The sequence below is a fragment of the Pan troglodytes genome, chromosome 1 (genome assembly GCF_028858775.2).
Source record: "Pan troglodytes isolate AG18354 chromosome 1, NHGRI_mPanTro3-v2.0_pri, whole genome shotgun sequence".
NCBI classification, from domain to species: Eukaryota; Metazoa; Chordata; class Mammalia; order Primates; family Hominidae; genus Pan; species Pan troglodytes.
In genome coordinates, this window is record NC_072398.2 from 170,071,333 (window position 1) to 170,089,926 (window position 18,594).

At 44.0% G+C, this 18,594-nt stretch overlaps 1 long non-coding RNA gene across 1 annotated transcript in view; it reads left to right on the forward strand.

The window, feature by feature from the left end:
* The window catches only part of LOC129143807 (uncharacterized), a 90,634-nt gene that overhangs the window by 67,995 nt on the left and 4,045 nt on the right, over positions 1–18,594 (forward strand). The window lies entirely within an intron of this gene.

The following is an 18,594-nucleotide window of genomic DNA, read 5'->3' on the forward strand; positions in this document are numbered from 1 at the left end:
CAAATCATAGAAGCTTAATGAATATTCAATGCCTTTTCCTTCCCACAATTCTTTACCCCATCAGCACTCAGCCATTTTGAGTTTCTGTGCCATACTCTCTGCCAAGTTACTTATACTACTGCATTTCCTCCCTTCTTTGCTTCCTCTTTGCATGTATCCCGAGATAATACGTGCATTTCAACAGGATCTTTCTGGAATAATTTATAATAATTTCAATTTTATAATAGATATAGTTATATAATATGTTATATATTATATAGCAAATTTGCATATATTTACATATTTTAATTCTGTAATAATAATTTTTTTTGTCAAAAAGATAAATGGAATCCTATGGTCAATAGGTGATTAGAAAGGATGTGGCCTTTGGAATCAGACATTGAATCTCATGTCTCATACTAATAGTGACATATCCTTGGGAGGGCTACTCTAACTTCTGAAAATTAGAACTTGCTCTCCTGTAAAATGGGGTTGATAGTTTCTACCTTCCAAGACTGAAGAGAGGATTAAATGGAATGGTGGCCCCATGCCTGGTACCGAGGAAGTCCGCAGGAAATATAGGGTCCTTTCTACCTCCTGGTGCAGTCTGGGGCCCATAGGAATATTTCCAAAAACTGATTGTTGAATTACATTGAATTTCTAAACCCTAAAGGATTGATTTTAATGTAGGGGGCGGTGGAGGAGAAGAGAGTTTCCCAACAAACATGTCCTAAGTTACATTATATGCTAGGAAGTGGAGATAATGAATGCACACGGTGGGTCACTGTGGTCCCTAGAGGAGTCACAGCCACCCACTGAATACATCCAGCATCTGTTATGGGATTTTCAGCCTAGATGTCAACAGAACATATATATTTTATAGTAAACAACATGACAAGGTGGCCCAGGCAAATAGCCACAAGAGTGCTCACAACTGACACATACTCAAGGTGGAGTAAAAGGAGTTTTTCTTTCCTTTTTTTTGTTTTTTTTTTTTGAGATGGGGTCTCGCTCTGTCACCCAGGCTGGAGTGCAGTGGCACGATCTCGGCTCACTGCGAGCTCCACCTCCCGGGTTCACGCCATTCTCCTGCCTCAGCCTCCCGAGTAGCTGGGACTACAGGCGCCCGCCACCACACCCGGCTAATTTTTTTTTTTTTTTGTATTTTTACTAGAGACGGGGTTTCACTGTGTTAGCCAGGATGGTCTCGATCTCCTGACCTTGTGATCTGCCCGCCTCAGCCTCCCAAAGTGCTAGGATTACAGGAGTGAGCCACCATGCCCAGCCAAGGAGTTTTTCTTTTAGGCAGGGCTCGTAGGACATTCTTTCCAGGTGACACTAGTGTGTGAGGCGGGCTTTGAAGAGAAGGCAACTGATCAGAGTTTGGAGAAGACTCTATTGGTGGGAATGCAGAAAGGATGAGCTCTCTTATGGCCTCCTGAAACATGTCTTACAGTTTATCCGGAAGCAGAATTGTTAGTGGGGTCAGAAACTGGTGGAGTACAGCTAACTGGAAATTGTCCATAATTGACATGCACTGACGCTGTTATTCCTGATCCCTAATGTCTTGGATGTCACTTTTCGAATTCCACCATGTTGGTTATAATACTACAGGAGGAGGGGGTTGCTGAATAGCATCAAACTAGAAAAGCTGTTTGTGAGTGGACACACCAGCTCTGACACTTGCTTCATTCATTCAGTCATTCTTTCATTCATATTTTATGCTGATTATATGCCAGATATCTTCTTTGGACAGTAGCATAGCAAGGGTAAATGGTATCCATTGCTAAGGTATTGTATCTGTTCTGTCTCTCTCTCCACCCACTTGGCCCATGTTGCCCTAGAATTTTTCTAGTTTTGTTTTGAAATGGGGTCTTGCTTTGTTGCCCAGGCTGGTCTTGAACTCCTAGGCTCAAGCAATCCTCCTGCCCTAGCCTCCCAAACAGCTGGGACTACAGGAACATGCCATAGTGCCTGGCTTAGGTTCTGAAATTGTCAAGAGTAGCATCTTTGTGGTGGCTTTATATGCTGGTTCCAGAGATGAGTGTCCCACTACTACTCTCACCCCATGTGCCTGTATTTGGTACTGTGAATATTACAATGATGTACAAGACATAGTCATGCTCTCATGTTTTCTGACTAAGGCGTCAGGTGAGTTGAGAGAAAATAGAGTCTTATCAATGCTATGATAGATGTAAGCATGATATGATCTGAGGGACCAGAAAAAGAGAATTAAAACCTGATTGTGATGTCAGGAGGACTTCTGGGAGGAAGTGACATCTGAGATGCGGCCTGGAGGAAAAGTCTGCGAGAGTAATTTAGGTGACATGAGGAAATACTGTGTGCTGGGCAGTATTCTAGCTGTGAAGTTTACAGCGGTGATGAGCAAAATAAAGTCGCTACACTTAAGGAGCTTTCTTTCTAGTGGAGAGAGAATGAGAGGCAGAGAGAACACCATGTACAGAGAACTGGAGGCATGATTAGGGAACAATATATAATTCAGCAAGCCTAGAACCTAGAGTCCACAGAGGAGGAAGCAAGGAGCGGGTGGTTCAAAGAAAGATAGGACTGAGAGGTAAACATGTGTGTGCGTGTGTGTGTGTGTGTAAGTGATTATGAATGACCTTGCTGTGTGTGTAAATGATCACGAATGGCCTTGCATACCAGGCTAAGAAGTATAAACTTTGCCCTGAGGACAGCAGGGAGCCATTGAAGAATTTAAGCAATGAAGCGGCATGATCACATGTCTCTCTTAGAAAAAGAAGTGGCCACAGAAACAAAAAATCACTCTAGTTTCAAGAATGAAAATAAATTGGAGGGAGAAAATTGTGCAACCTTGAAATAATTATTTAACCTCTCTGAGCCTCATTTTCTTCATCTGTCCATCTAACAGGGTTGCTGTGACATTAACTAAAGTCATAGCTCTGGCATCACTTGGTCCTGTATACTCTTCATGTTTCAAGATGATTCCTTTTTTAAAAAAAATTAAAAATTTTAAATTTTTGTGGGTACACAGTATATTTATGGGGTACATGAGATATTTTGATACAGGCATACAATACATAACAATCACATCGGGGTAAATGGATGTATCCGTCACCTCAAACATTTATCCTTTGTGTTGCAAACAATCCAATTATATACTTTTAGTGATTTTAAAATGTAGAGTTAAGTTATTATTGACTATAGGTGCCCTTTTGTGCTATCAAATACTAGGCCTTATTCATTATATCTATATATTTTTTTGTATCCATTAACCATCCCCACTTCCCCTGCGCATCCCCCATTACCCTTTCCAGCCTCTGGTAACAATCGTTTTACTCCAAGATGATTCCTTTTTAAGAAACCCCAAATGCTGAATGGATTTTAGTCAACAACTTTGAGACAGAAGCCAGGACGAAGCTGGACTGGGTCAGGGTTTCAGATTGACATCAGGAGCATAGACATGCAGCCCTGAATTCAGAAGAGAGTTAATGAAGGCTGTGGTGTGTCTAAGGATTGGTGATGGAATAGGAGGTGGAGTGGTGGAGGGAGGGAGAGAAAAATTGCTACTCTGAGGCAAAAGGCAGAATCCCTGTCAAAGAGAAAAACCTTTGTCTCCAAACACACCTGCAAGGGTGTGTCTGATCATAAAGAGGCTCTGTAGCTGCTGGGCATGGTGGCTCAAGCGTATAATCCCAGCACTTTGGGAAGCCGAGGCTGGTGGATCACCTCAGGAGTTCAAGACCAGCCTGGCTAGCATGGCAAAACACCATCTCTACTAAAAGTACAAAGATTAACTGGGCGCCTGTAATCTTAGCTACTCAGGAGGCTGAAGCAGGAGAATCACTTGAACTTGGGAGATGGAGGTTGCAGTGAGCCAAGATCTCGCCACTGCACTCCAGCCTGGGCGACAAGAGCAAGACTCTGTCTTAAAAAAAAAAAAAAAAAAAAAAAAAAAAAGAGGCTCTGTGGCACAGCCAGGAATAGCTGCGGGGAAGGGATGAAGAGAGATCCAAACAGATACAAAGTAGCTGGGAATTTGGGGAGTTGAGAGCAAGACAGAAAAATCTAGAGGTAGGAGGAAGAGGGAGAGAGGGGGAGAGAGAGAGAGAGAGTGACAAAGAGCGGCAGAACACCAGGGATTCTGAGGAGAAGGTAAGCAAGTGAGAAGTTCCAAGTGGTAGGTATGGTGCAGAGATTTTAAGAAGAGGAATGTCTAATTGCTTAACAATGACTCAGGTTGTATGCTGTGCTATTCCGTTTTGTAGTCCCCCTTCCCTATTCTCCTATAGTCTCAGTAAACTTTTCAGTAGTGATATTTGGGGTAAATCCAGGGGAAAAGTGGAATTTTGTGTTGGAATCCGCATGGAATAGAAAGAATAGGACAGGGCCGGGCCCAGTGGCTCACACCTGTAATCCCAGCACTTTGGGAGGCCAAGGCAGGTGGATCACGAGGTCAGGAGATCGAGACTATCCTGGCTAATACAGTGAAACCCCATCTCTACTAAAAATACAAAAAAATTAGCCGGGAGTGGTGGCGGGTGCCTGTAGTCCTAGCTACTCGGGAGGCTGAGGCAGGAGAATGGTGTGAACCTGGGAAGCGGAGCTTGCAGTGAGCTGAAATCACACACTGCACTCCAGCCTGGGTAAAAGAGCGAGACTCTGACTCAAAAAAAAAAAAAAAAAAAAAAAAAAAAAAAAAAAAAAAAAGAAAGAAAGAAAGAAGAGGACAGATACAAGAAGGAAAAGCAGTAATGTTAACTAGATTTAGTAGGAACAAAAAATCTGAGTATCAAGAGATCAAGAATGTATAAATCCTGTAATCCACAGAAATCTTGGGGAAGAATATTAGATTTAATGTGGAGTGGGAGTGGGGGTAGCATCTCAGCAATTTTGTCAGAACCTTAAAGAACAAAAGCGATGCCAACTGACATTTGAGTTGCATATGGAATTTGCAGTGACCATTTGCAGAAGCACCAGGAAAAGTACATGTGGCCTTCTGGGGAAAGCACCAAGCAAGCACCTGAGTTAGAGCCTTATCCACTTTATCTACATTTAAAAAATGTTATCCATCCACCCGTTCAACCATCTCTCTGTTCACCCATCCATTCATCCACCTACCCACCCACCCTTTCATCACTTCTATCTCTTTCTCTCATTGTTCTTTAGAGCCCAAACTGATAAAGTGAAAAAGTACAGGAAATCCTCTCCTATTCCTTAGACTTTCCACTGAAAAATGTGAAACTTTAGACCTTTTTGGACTCTTCTTATTTTATTGGAGTTTCTTGCTAGTTACCTGCACTGCCAACAGAATCATCCTAACCAAATGTGTATAGCTTCTTACTTCACAGTTTGTGACCTAGATATGGGTTGAGGACTTCAGGATTTAATTAGAAACCATTTCTCCCCATTTTGGTGGTGATTGAATAATATAACCTATGTTTCAAATCCTCTTAACTTGACCTGAATCTGTTATGTTTTCCCCTTAACTATTCAGATTAGTTTAGTTTTTTTTTTTTTTTTTTTTTTTTTTAAATAGAGATGGGGTCCGGCTATGTTGCCCATGCTGGTCTCAAACCCCTGGCCTCAAGTAATCTTCCTGCCTCAGCCTCCCAAAGTGCTGGGATTACAGGCATGAAATACCTTGCCTAGGCCAGATTGGTTTAGAAGAGATGTTTGGGAGATTGTGTCTTCAGGCATTGAAAGAAAATGAACATTTTTTTTCTTGAAAGACTCCCATTCATATTTACTATCCACCTTTATTTTATCCAAAACCATTTGGATGGATGACCTTTATTTTACGAGCAAATTATTGAGGCTCCCAACATGGGTTTAAACATGTTGTGGTGAACAGGTCTTTGCATTACAACTCCATGAATCTAATCCTGAATTTTAAACTCTAGGGCACAAATGATTTTCGAACTAGGTTGAAGCCAAGTTTCCAGACTGGGGTTCTGAATGTAGAAATGCATAGTGTGGGGGAGTCTGAGGTTATATAATAAAGGCAGAGGCAAACCTTAGCAAGGCCATGTGGAGAGAAGCACCTGGAAGCTGTAATGATTGCTTGGCTTCCTGTCCTGCAGTCCTTTAATTCTCCAGGTGCAGCCACTTACTCTGCACCTGTGGGCTCAGCCTTGCCCTAGAACATGGAGTCAGTCCTGCCTCTATTTAATGATTAGTACCCAGTGACTCAGATTTGCATCCTGGTTTGCTTAATTTGCCTGGAGTTTATTCTATTCTGACCTCCTGTTGTATCTGAAGTCCAGTTTCCTGGGAACTGGTTCTTTGCACCCCCTTTCCCCATCCCAGACCACCTGCATGTCTGGATATTGCCAATGCTGTTGAAATCAGGATGTCACTTACAACTAATGCTTCGAAATGCCAGCTGCTTCTCTGCCTACATTTTCCCTATTTCAAGCATTTTCTTCATGTGTTCCCTTTAATTGGGGTTTGTTTAATCTCTGGATCCTGGTTCATTTTCATCTCTTTCTTTGAAAACTTCTGTGCATCACTCAATGTACTACCCAATACAAAATGCCAGGGAAGAGCAAGGAGGAGTATCCTACTCCTGGGGGTGATTTGGGGGTGGCTCCACAGAGGAGAAAACTTGAGCCTTAGAAGATGAGTAGGAGTTGGCTGCATAGATAAGTTAGAAGAACATTTCAGTGAAACAGCAAGACAAAGCACACATTGAGTTTGGGGGCATTTCAAGCAGTTTGGGAAGGTTCAGGTACTGGATGGGTAGGAGGTGAGGCTAATGAACTCGGCAGGGGCCAGACCAGTGATGACCTTGTGTGAATAATTATGACTTTGGCAGTGGTAAGAGTAGAGAAGGATGTTGTTAATAACACCGAAGCCAATGTTTCTCTTTATAATATCAACATAACATGAGTATGAATAACTTATACAATAAGAACAACTAATTTATTTTCCCAAATGACTTTCCTAGGATGTTCCTGAGCATTTCTAACATCCATGGTCAGACATTTGGGAATTGCTGTGTTAAACTGTGCTAACCAGGTTTCTTGGATCCTTTGATGTGTTGATGTGCTTTGTGACTGGATGTGTCTAGAGGCACTTTCCAAACATATTTGACTACTACCTTCCCTCTCTTGCAGTATTGCAGGGGACTAGAGTTTTGAGCAGCACACGTTGGCGATAGAACTAGGATGTTCTGCATAGTGTTGTCCAGTTGAGAGCATTTATGAACAGCGAATCCTGGCCTATAGGGAAGCACCAGCTGCAGGGGCCTTGCAAAAGTGTGACGCAGCTCATCTTCTACCTGGCTTTGTTCTATCATCCGTATCTGCTAAGATGTTACTGCTAATCACTTAGGCATTGCACAAGGCTGCTCAGTGTTCACCATTTCTGAAAGTAAAGCACTGGAGAAAGAATCAATTGGAAAGGGGGTGAACGGTAGTAACAGAGAAATTCTAATAGTGGGAAGAAAAAAATGAGGAAGAAACTTTAGAATGGATAAAACATTCTCACTGAAATTGGACATGGAGCCAATTCTCAAGTTATATTTCTGGTTTAGAGACATTAGGCCAGGGTTGAAGACATCTGGGTAAAAATGACCAATAAGTCAGTGTTTCCCAAGCCCTGGAAAGGCAAGATCTTACTAACTTTTGTAACTCCAAGGGAGTCCTTCATGTGAGGTAGGTACTCAATAATTGTGTCAAATAATTAAATTTCTTTTCTCTTGGGGGCTTAGCCTTCTGTTAGTAGGCTTGTTGGTTTCCATTGCTGTAAAAAGTAATGTGTCTTTGAAAACAGTGGTTATCTTTGGGAGGTAGGATTGTGACTGATTTATATTTTGTGCTTTCTTTTGATGTGCATTAAACATTTATTATAATAAATGAATGACTTTTATAATCAGGAAACAACAATAATTCTTTAAAAGGTGCGTCACTAGTTCTCCCTTAAGCAATTTTCATAGGTAGAAAAAGTAGAAGGCTGAGGGAGTTTGCTTTCATGGTAACAAAAATGAATTCCACCCTCCTTCTGGCAGGGAAGGGTGGAGGGAAAGACTGGGGTTTAATTTCTAAGAATCGAGGCTAGCATAGTAACTGGCATGCAGTGAGTGTTCTACACATATCTGTTGAATGAATGAATATCAGGGTGGTTGGTGAAGTTTATTATGCCATTCATTCATTTCCCCTCCTAAAGATCTTTCCAGTTACAGAATTCCTCCTACAGCCTATAGGAGAGGAACGGGTGAGACAGAAACAGGACACAGACAGCTTGAGTGACCTGCCCAGGTCACTCTGTAGGTTAGGAGGTCAATTTAGCCTCAGGGCTAAATCCAGAGACCTGGGCTCCACCTCCCGGCCAGGCACAGCAGGTCTGGCAGGGTCTTCGGCCATCAGGGTGCTGCACAGCAGTGGATTGCATGCACAGTGCTGCATTCATTCCACCAACGGTGGTGGTGTTTTCAGCACGCAGCTGCCTCCTAACAGCTCTCCACTCCATGGAACATGGAATGAAAGTAACTTTGAAAAAAAAAAAAAAGATCCTCACACACTAGCACCCTTCCTGCCGGCCCTGTTGTGATTCTGCACCGAGGGTGCATTTTAATTGATGAAATGTGCTACACAGCCCAACCAAATTGAAAAGTAACAACCTTCACTTACCATTTGGAGATGTGACGGAAGTGCCAGGAGTTAAACTCCGAGGACTAAATGAAATAACAGAAGCTCCCTATCCTCTCTTGAAGAAGCTCATTAGTTTTTGCTTTCTCACATTCTGTTTGCTGTGGCCCGCAGCCAAAAAAATGGCGATGCAGAGATAATAAGTGAGAGTTAAAAATATGAGGAGAGTGATTGGGAGGTGCAGGACCTCAGGCAGCTGGGTGAGGCGGGGTGGGGGGGCAGTGGCTCAGGTAGGGTGAGTCTGGGAGGGGACAGGAGGGAAGGATGCAGAGACCAACTGAGGGAGGCTGAGGAACAGAGAGAGACAGCCACATGCAGGCACACAGGGAGATGGAGAGAGGGGCAAGGGAACAGAGAGAGAGGGAAGGGCAGAGAGAGAGAGGACGGGACACAGAGGGTGAGAGGCAGCACACACACAGAGACAGACATCCATAGGAGGTGCAGAAAGGATGGAGAGTGGGAGAAGCTGAGAGAAAGATGTGGGAGATTGAGTGTGCTCTTGGCAAAGGTCTACAATAATTGGAGTGGGTTCAACGGTCAAGGCCATGCTGTGGGGAAGAACAGGAACAGGGTCAATTACATCCTGCGGATCCCTCAACACACCACCCCATGGCAGCATTTAGACATGAGGGAAACTGGATTTAATGTGAATTTTGAAGGCAGCCATGGGAATGACAAGTAGGGCACATTGTCTTCAATGTGGCCAGTGGCCTGCCAGGCAACCCAACCTGGCGCCTTCATCTATGATGAAGGCTACAAAGCGTGATTCCTTGGTCCCAGCCCCTGCTTGCCAGGTAAGCTAAGAGGCCCCTGAGGCTCACCTCCTCTTGTCACTAACTTCCTAGACTTCCAGGCCTAACACAATATAGACAAGCCAGGAGCTTGCTGGGTGCTGGTTGGCAGAGCACACAGGTGCACCACCTCCTCCCTTCCTGCTACTTCTTGATGATGTCATACAGATCACTCCAGTATTTAGGAAATGCCTAAGCATCTACTGTGTGTGCCAGGCAGTGGTGAACTGGCTCAGCCTCTTTCCCCCAAGACTGTCCATTTCACTGGGAAAGACAGACTAAAACATCAGCGCTTCTCCCTAAGGCAGAGCACAGGGGTCCCAGTGAACTGCGACTTGGGCCAAGCTTTGCAGGAGTGTTGCATGTACACGTCTTCCACAAATGCCACAGTGTTCAGGCAGACTTGGGTCTGAAAGGAAATGTCAGGGAACAAAAAAGGAAAAGGAAAAGAAAGGAAAATGCTAGCATTTACTCTTGTGCCAGGCACTGCCACATATGTTATTTCATTGAATCCACACAGTAACCCTGGCACGTGGCTATTTTTATCCTGCTGGTTTTTTTTTTTTTTTTTTTTTAAGTAGATAAGGAAATAGAAGTTCCAGGAGGTGAAGAAACCAGTGCAAGGTCCCTCAGCTAGTCAGTGGCAGAGTTGCTAGCCTGGGTCTGTCTTTCTATTGCCCCAGATTCCTACCAAGGCCTCATGAAATTCATCATCCACTGGGCAGGCCCAGAACACAGCCAGGCTCCGGCTGCCATCCCCCCACACCCTCATAAATGTATTTTTCAACAATGAGGTTTTCTCTGCAAGTTAGTGATTTTATGGCTCTCAGCAAAAATCTGTGACACCAGATGTTAAATGCAGCAGGAGAAAGTTATTTTCATCATTGGTGAAATCTTGCACAGTGCACCGATTCTGGTCATATCTGACTTCAGGCAGCATGTGATCTGATTTCTGTTTACAGAAAGAGGCCCTACACGGGATGACAGAGAGACATGCATGGCTATTTGGGCTTCTGGGTGTTGGGAAAAGGGACAGCTCAGCATAAGACTGCCTGAGACTTGTGACCTGACTGGGAAACAACACCTGGCTTTGTCTGTGGTCTCAGATCTCCTAGCCAGAAACCCCACAGTTTCTTGCAGGGGCTTGACAATAGTGCTCTTGGGACCTGTCCACCCTGCGGCCATCACTCCTGCAAGTCTAGCTGGTGTGACAGATTGACCCCTCCTCTATTTCACTTCTGTCTTCTCTGTTCCCTCCCACCAGCATATTTAATTCTATCTGTGTTCCTGGCCAGCTCTCATGGAGACAGGATCTATGGGGTTGAATCACATGAAATTGTCATTTTTGTGTGTGTAGGTAAGCAACACCCACATGTTGGTGATTGCATTTCATTCATGCTAATATATTGACAATTTCAGTATCGTATCCAGGGTGGTTTCCTTACTGTAAATTGGAAGGCTGTGGTAGTTGGATCATAGGGTTGTTGAAAGGTTAAATTAGATAATGTTATAAAGACACTAAGGTCATTGCTTAGAACAGAGTCAGTGCTCTGTAAATGGAAGACAGTATTAGGACATGATAACTATTGTCCCTAGTTCCTTACCCTATCCAGAGTTTCTTGCCCCCAAAAGGAGCCTTGCCTCAGACTCTTGCTTAAGGCTTACTTGTCCCCCTCTACAACTTGAGCCTTCTGGTACTCTGGCTTAGGTGCCAGGTTCCTACCACCAAAGACAGTGGCTCCAGGCCCTGTTGAACACCCCTGAATTTCTGCCTGCGTGACCATTGACTGAGTCAAGGTCGTTCTTTCATTGTCTGATTGCCCCAGCATTGCCAACATCTGAGGCAGTGGGTTTTCTCAGCCCCTGTGTTCATTGAGTTATGCAAGTCTTTGGTTTGCTTCCCATTGTATCTAGAAGAAATGAGTATCTTCCGGGGGGTGGGGGACAGTGATCGCTCAAGCTGGGCCTTACAAGGCAATGTACTTTGCTGAGTCCAAAGGCCTGGTTCTCAGTTCTGTAAATTTAGAAACATGATATTTGTTCTTAAAGTCAGAATAGAGCAGGGTTTCAGGACAGATTCCTACTAGCCTGGTGCGTAAGCTGGGCCAATTTATTCACTTTCAATGAGAAACAGAGCTGCCGAAGGGTTAGGAATGCTTGGGTCAGCACATGGTCTCCTTGTAGGAAAATCTGCAGGGGAAGTTTATGGGATGCTTGGTGAGCAGTGAATCTGAGAAAAGGAGGCCAGCATTTTGAAGGAGGCATGAAGCCTGATGAATGTCCCCTGCCTGCAGCAGGGCACCTGTTTCCAGTGGCCAGCTAGTGTCACTGACAGATTCACTGGCTTTCCCTTCTGCAGGGCCAAGCAAAAACAGTCATTTCTTCCCTTTAGAATTTTTTTTTTTTTTGGCTTGTTCTATGATGACCCATTTTCTTTGGTGAACACCATCTTCTATACTATTTACCAGTGATTAGTTTCCTTAAATACAATTAAACCTCAGGTTTGCATTCCTGAGATTATCCAAGTTATAATTCAATTCAATTCCAAATGACAAATATTTCTTGTGCACCTACTATATGCCAGGCTTGCCGAAGATTTTCTACATCATATTAAATTCACTTTCTTCAATGACATTTAAATTGAAAAGTATTTATTGAGCTAGGCCCTGCCTGAGACCCTGGGGAAACAATGGTGGACAGTTTGTATGTGGTCCTCATCCAGTGGTCTGGTTAGGGGAATGAGACAGGCAAACAAGCAATTACAAAGCACTGTAGAAGGGTTAAGAGGAGCTGTACAAAGTGCTATGGGAGCTCATGAGAAAGGCATCTAATCTAAGTTTAAGGTTTCTGGGAGGGTTTCCTGGAAGAAGTGACATCTGATCTGGGGCCTGAAAGATCAGTAGGGGTAGGGGAAAAGTGTGTTCGTGTGTTCGCGTGTGTACATGTGCTTGCATGTGTGTGAGTTTGTATATGTGTGTGAGCTTGTATATGTGTGTGTGAGTGAGTGGGTGTACATGGCACAGTGAATTGGAATCAGAGAATTAGCTGAGGTGAGGCTAGGAAAGTAGGCAGGCACCAGAGACAGTGAGGTCTTGTTGCCTCTGTTACGGAGTTAGGACTTTGTCCTGACAACAGTGGGAAGCTATGCAGAAGCTTGGAGCGGGTCAGGAAGTAATCCTATTAGTGGTTTAAGACGATCACTCTGGCTATGGTGGGCTTTGGGAGATTTCTAGTATCCTCTACTGATACTTTTACAGATATGCCTTGCATTCTGCTACATGTGATTAAAATTTCCCCATGATTGATGGATTGTTTATTTTATGCATTATTTTCAAGTTTTTGATGAGGAGGGGATGGGGGGATGGGAAACACTCTTTGTTCACCTCATGAATGAAGGATGTCCTTACCCCCTCTCCCTTCCTGCCTGCTCTTGCTAGAAATGCATCACACCTGAGACTAGTAATAAATGATAGCAACGATGCTCACACAAAAAAACAGGTCTTCCCATTAGCATTCAAACACTTTTTTTTTTTTTTGGTGGAAGCAAAATGGCCATAAAAATGACTTTAAAAGTAAAAATTACTAACTCTGCATTTGGTTGTTTAGGTTACTACATGATTTCTGAGTTAAGGAGGAGTCCAGCATGTGAGTGACAGAGACATCTCCGAATGATAGGTCATTGATTACTTCCTTAATGGAACAGGCTCTGGGGAAGGACAAAGATAATCCTGTTAGAGAAATCAGCATGTTCTAATTGACTTATGCGTAGTGAAAGCAGAGGGCTCCATTCCTTCTCCTTCATTTGCTACCAGCAGGCTGAGAGGGAGCAAAGCTTGGCAACTCCTGCCTGGAACTAGGTTTTCCTTCCCCAGGCAGAGGAAGAGGGACCTGACCCTGCCCTGTCATGCGCCATTACCTGCCTATTTAGGGCTTCCACAGTGAGGCAGGGTAAGGGAACAAAAGGAAACTTCTTGACATGTACAGAGTTACTGCTCACTGTGGTCCTGGCTTTAACACTTGGGGGAGTGATTTGCTAAACTGCCCTTCTTTTACCACTTTGTTAGCTGTTAAAAAGTGTATGTGTGTTGGCCGGGCGCGGTGGCTCACGCCTGTAATCCCAGCACTTCAGGATGCTGAGGCGGGAGGATTACCTGAGGTCAGGAGTTCGAGACCACTCTGGCCAAGATGGTGAAACCCCATCTCTACTAAAAATACAAAAATTAGCTGGGCATGGTGGTGAGTGTCTGTAATCCCAGCTACTCGGGAGGCTGAGGCAGAGAATTGTTTGAACCCAGGAGGCGGAGTTTGCAGTGAGCTGAGATGGCACTGCTGCACTCCAGCCTGGGCGACAGAGTAAGACTCCAGCTCAAAAAAAAAAGGAAGTGTATGTGTGTTCGTGCGCTTGATGTATGCAGCAGATAACAAGGGAATACAACTCTTGATGGAACCAGTTCTGGACAACTCTGGAAAACAGGAACTTGCCCTTGTGATTTCTCAACCTCCTTGGCTGTGTGGGTCTCCAGCTGCTGGCTTCTCTTCCTCCCACCCATTGCATTCATGGGGTTTCCTTTCTTTTTTCCTTCTTCCTTTCTTTTCTTTATCTCTTTCTCCCCTCCCTCCCTCCCTCTCTTCCTTCCTTCCTTCCTTCCTTCTTTCCCTCTTTCCTTCCACCTCCTTTCAAGAAGGATTAACTTGCACCTTACACTATTCCATAAGCATTTATAGAGAGCCAACTATGAGTTATTCCTATGCGCGCAACAAAAATGAGTAGGACATAGGCCATACCTTCAAAGTCAAGACACAAGTAATTATTCTATAAGGCAGAATGCTTTGAGGGTCATAAGAGGATAGGAGAAGGCACCAACATTTATTAATAACAAGCACTTACTATTGGTCAGCTACTTTCCACACATTATTTCTTTTAATCCATATGAAAACCAAATGAGGTAGGCATTTCAATACCTATTGAGAAGATGACATTCAGGGAAGGTAAATAGCTTGTCCGAAGTCACAAAGCTGGCATACGAGCACAGGTCCATTTGACTCCAAAACACACGTCCATTTTCCTCAAGTTTTAAAGTCTAAAGAGAATAAATACAACTTTTGTGGGAGAAAGGGGCTATCAGTGAAGGTTTCATAAAGGAATAATACTGGAGATGGGCATTGAGTAGGATACTGTGTTAATATTTAAACATTGGGGCTATAGTGGGATAATATTTTTAATCAGAGAGTGAGGAAACATACAAGAAAACTTTCAGATGGGTAGTAAATGACAGAAGGTACCAAACAGAATTTTGACATGCAAATTGAGTTCCTGAGCTGCAGGAGAGGGGCTTTGGGTTTAAGCCCCAGCTCCACCATTCATTAGCTTGCTTATGTGATCTTTGGCAAAAATAACCTCTCTGAGGCTCAGTTTCTGCATATGTAAAATGGGAACAGTACTATCTACAGTAATATCTGTGAAGATTAAATGAGCAAATGTTTACAGCATGCGTGGCACATGGGAGGCCCTCAGTCAGTGTTAGCCATTCTTAAGATATAAAGCTATGCATTGGGGTCCAAGCCCCCATACTTGCTCAGGAGAAAGAAGTGAGCAAATTCTTATTGTCACAGTGGGTGTGGGTGATGGCTCTCACAGGCAAACATTGTTTCCTCTAATGACATATCACTGGGTCATGTCTGGGAATGTAACTGTTTCCACCTTTTTACTGTACAGTTAGTAAATGCCTTTACAGGTTTCTGTTTCCTAAGAAGGCAATTTTAGAAGCATTTATTATCTTTGGTGCTTGCTAAAGGCTTTCTTCCCTCCTTTGTTGCGTTAGTGGTAGGATACAGAAATGAGCGGCCAAGAAGAGCCTGGTGTTGGGGAGCGTTAAAATGCTTTGGTCTATTGTGGCCAGTTTGGTCTGTGCCGCAGAAGGCCTGTGATGTTCACGGCCCAAGAAGTCTGAGGAAATAGGTCTGCAGAACACAGAAAGATGCAGCCTCATAAAAATCCTGCTTAGAGCACCAGGATACAGGGTCTTGGGCCAGACTCCATGCAGTGAAAGATGGTCAGGCACTGTGCGTGCTGCAGAAAGGGAACGTAATACCTCAAAGGCCCATCTATTAACCCCAAGGCCAAAATTTACAGGAGAAAAATTTTTTACACTTCAGTAACCAGATCACGTCCCTCTCAAAACCCTCCAGCCACTTTGGTTCATACTGTGGCTGAAGTACAGGACTTGGCTCCTCTCTGCTCACCTGTCTGACCTCAGCTCCTACTACTCTCCCCTTTGCCCATCCTACTACAGCCACTTTAGTCTCCCTGCTTTCCTAGAAAGTTCCAGGCCTGCTTTCAACTTAGGGCTTTTCCTTCCATCTGGATGCTCTTTCCTGACCACACTGTTTAGTAGTGCGCCCTCATGTCCTGGTACTCCTGTCTCTCTTACTGCGTCATTTTTTCCATAGCACTCTTACCTTCTAACATTGTGATGGGTGGAACTGTGTCCCTTCCCAAATTCCTGTGTTGAATTCCTAACTCCCAGGTCCTCAGAATGTGACCTAATTTGGAAATAGGGTCTTTACAGAGGTAATCAAGTTAAAATGAAGTCATTAGGGTGGGCCCCAATCCAATCTGACTGGTGTCCTTATAAAAAGGGGAAATGTGGACACAAATCCACATAGAGGGAAGGCAGCGTGAAGAGACACAGGGAAAAGACAGCCATCTGCAAGCCAAGGAGAGAGCCCTGGGGCAGATCCTTCCCTCACAGCCCTGAGAAGGAACCAACCCTGCTCACACCTTGATTTCAGACTTTTAGCTTTCAGGTGAGACAAAATATTTCTGTTGTCTAAGCCACGCAATTTACGGTACAATTTAATGGTAGCCCCAGCCAACGGATTCGCAGTCCCTGTAACTGACTTTCTCAAAATTAAATTTATTCTCTGCCTCCCTCAGGAGAGCATAAGCTGCTCTAGACAGAGATTGTTTTTCTGTGCTGTTCACTACTGTAACCCCAGTACAACAATGATGCCGGGCATATCATTTCTGTTCAATAGATATTTTTAAAGTGAATTTATCAGAAGACAGAGAATTCATAAGTCTATTAGCAAAGTGCCCATCTCAAGAACAAGACCAGGAGGAATAGGTCTCTGCCACTGTTTGCTAGGTTTGTCTACATAAGAGTGAGGAGCCTCAGATGGTGGATGCTGTCTTTGCTTTCAGCAGGTTTGGGAAACTTGAGCCATTCTTTAGAAGACTTTTAAGGATGAGGAGGGTGCAGCCCTCCTCCGTGTTCAGAGAGAGTAGCTCCAGATGGAGCATTTAGCACAGGGCTCCAGATCCAGTTACACTCGACCGCGCTGCCACAAGCACTAATAAGGCCCGACGGCCTAATAGGCTGTCCTGTGGTGAGGCTGTGTTGGGAAGAGGTTACCAATAAAAGATTATTCTCTTGACGGTTAGCTTGGCAGGGGTGGGTAGTGTTAGAAGTAGACTTGGGTCAAGGTGTGCTAGGCATGTGGAAATTCTGGGCTCCCAAGCCTGTTTCTAAAGCAGCACCACCTTCCCTTTTTGCTGGCTGCAGCATCAGACAGTTTTTCAGAGACACATAGAATCTTCTTTCTTTTCTTTGGCTCTTCTCTCATACTAGCCCAAATGAGGAGCTGAAGGTTATTATTGTCATGGTATAACATGACATACAATTATCATGGTATAATAGCTTTTACTGAGCACCTACCATGTGCCAGGAGGCTATTCTAGATCCATAAAGTGTGGGGAGAGACAGGGGTTAGGCACATACATTAGAGAGGTGTCATGGGGATGGAGTGAAATGCAGTGAAATGAAATGACGAGGAATGAAAGTGCCCAGTATCGCCTGTGGCTTAGCGTGAGTGTTGAGGAATATGTTGCCTTTCTTTTTTCTCTTTCTTTGGCTTTCAATGTGGGTAACAGCTTGGGGCAGAAGGCAGGGCATGTTGAAAAAAAAAAAGGCAAAGCAGTGTTCTCTCCTTATCTTTTCACTCCTAGTGCCAAACTGTGGTGTTTGTAAAGAGGCCAAGAGATTATGGTCTGAGTGTTTATGTCCCTCCCAAAATTCATATGTGGAAACCTAATCACCAGTGTGATGGTGTTAGGGGGTGGGGTCATTGGGAGGTGATTGGGTCCTGAGGGCAGAGTATGAATGGGATTAGTGTCCTTATGAAAGAGATCCCAGAGAGCTGCTTCACCCCTCCTGCCATGTGAAGACACAGCAAGGAGGTGCCGTTTGTGAAGCAGAAAGTGGGCTCAAATCTGCTGGTGCCTTGACCTTGGACTTTGCAGCCTCCAGAACTATGAAAAATAAATTCCTGTTGTTTATAAGCCAAAAAAAAAAAAAAAAAAAAAAAAAAAAAAAAAAAGAAAAAGAAAAAAAAAGAAAGAAAAGAAAAAAAAGGCAAGCTGGTCTTATGGTGGGAAAGGCAATTTTGTGTTATAGGGTTTCAGAGTGGGGACACCACGAGGGCTGGAATGGTCAAGGGGACAGGAGTAGGTGCTGGAGGATGAGAGGAATTCTGGGAAGGGGAGGTGGATGAAGGCATTTCCGCTGAGACTGAAGCTTGCATATGTTGTAGAGAGCTGTGGGTTTGGGAGGCCCCAGAGGCAAAGCTTGGGTCCTGGTAGGTTGGGGGCCAGGCTCTGTGCTATGGGCTTTGTGTATCATAGTTCTTTTAAAAGTTACTTGCCTCTATAAGGTAAGTTCAGTTACTATCTCCACTTTATAGCTGAAAATATGATGGCCCAGAGAGGGAAATAACTCAACCCAGTTCACACAGGTGGTAGGAGGCAGAGCAGGGTTTAGTTTTGGCCTGTTTGATTCTAAAGCTTATACCTTCACCCGTGAACCTGATAAGTGCAATCAGGAGCTAGTGAGCTGTAAAACAGTTCCTTGTAAAACAATTTCCTTGGCTCGAAGCCGCCTTACTCCAGTCTCTGCCTCCATTGTCACAAGGTGGTCTCTCTGCGTGTCTGCCTTCACGTGGTGTTTTCTTCTTATAAGGACACCAGTCATATTGGATTAAGGCCAGCCCTAAGAACATCATCTTGTAACTCGATCACATGAAACTGTTTCCTCCGTTCTTTCTCACTGTCAGTTGCTACCTCTTTTATTCCCACTATTCACTCAGGGTGTGGGTACAATTCCTTTATCTGGCAATGTAATTCCTTCTGGGGA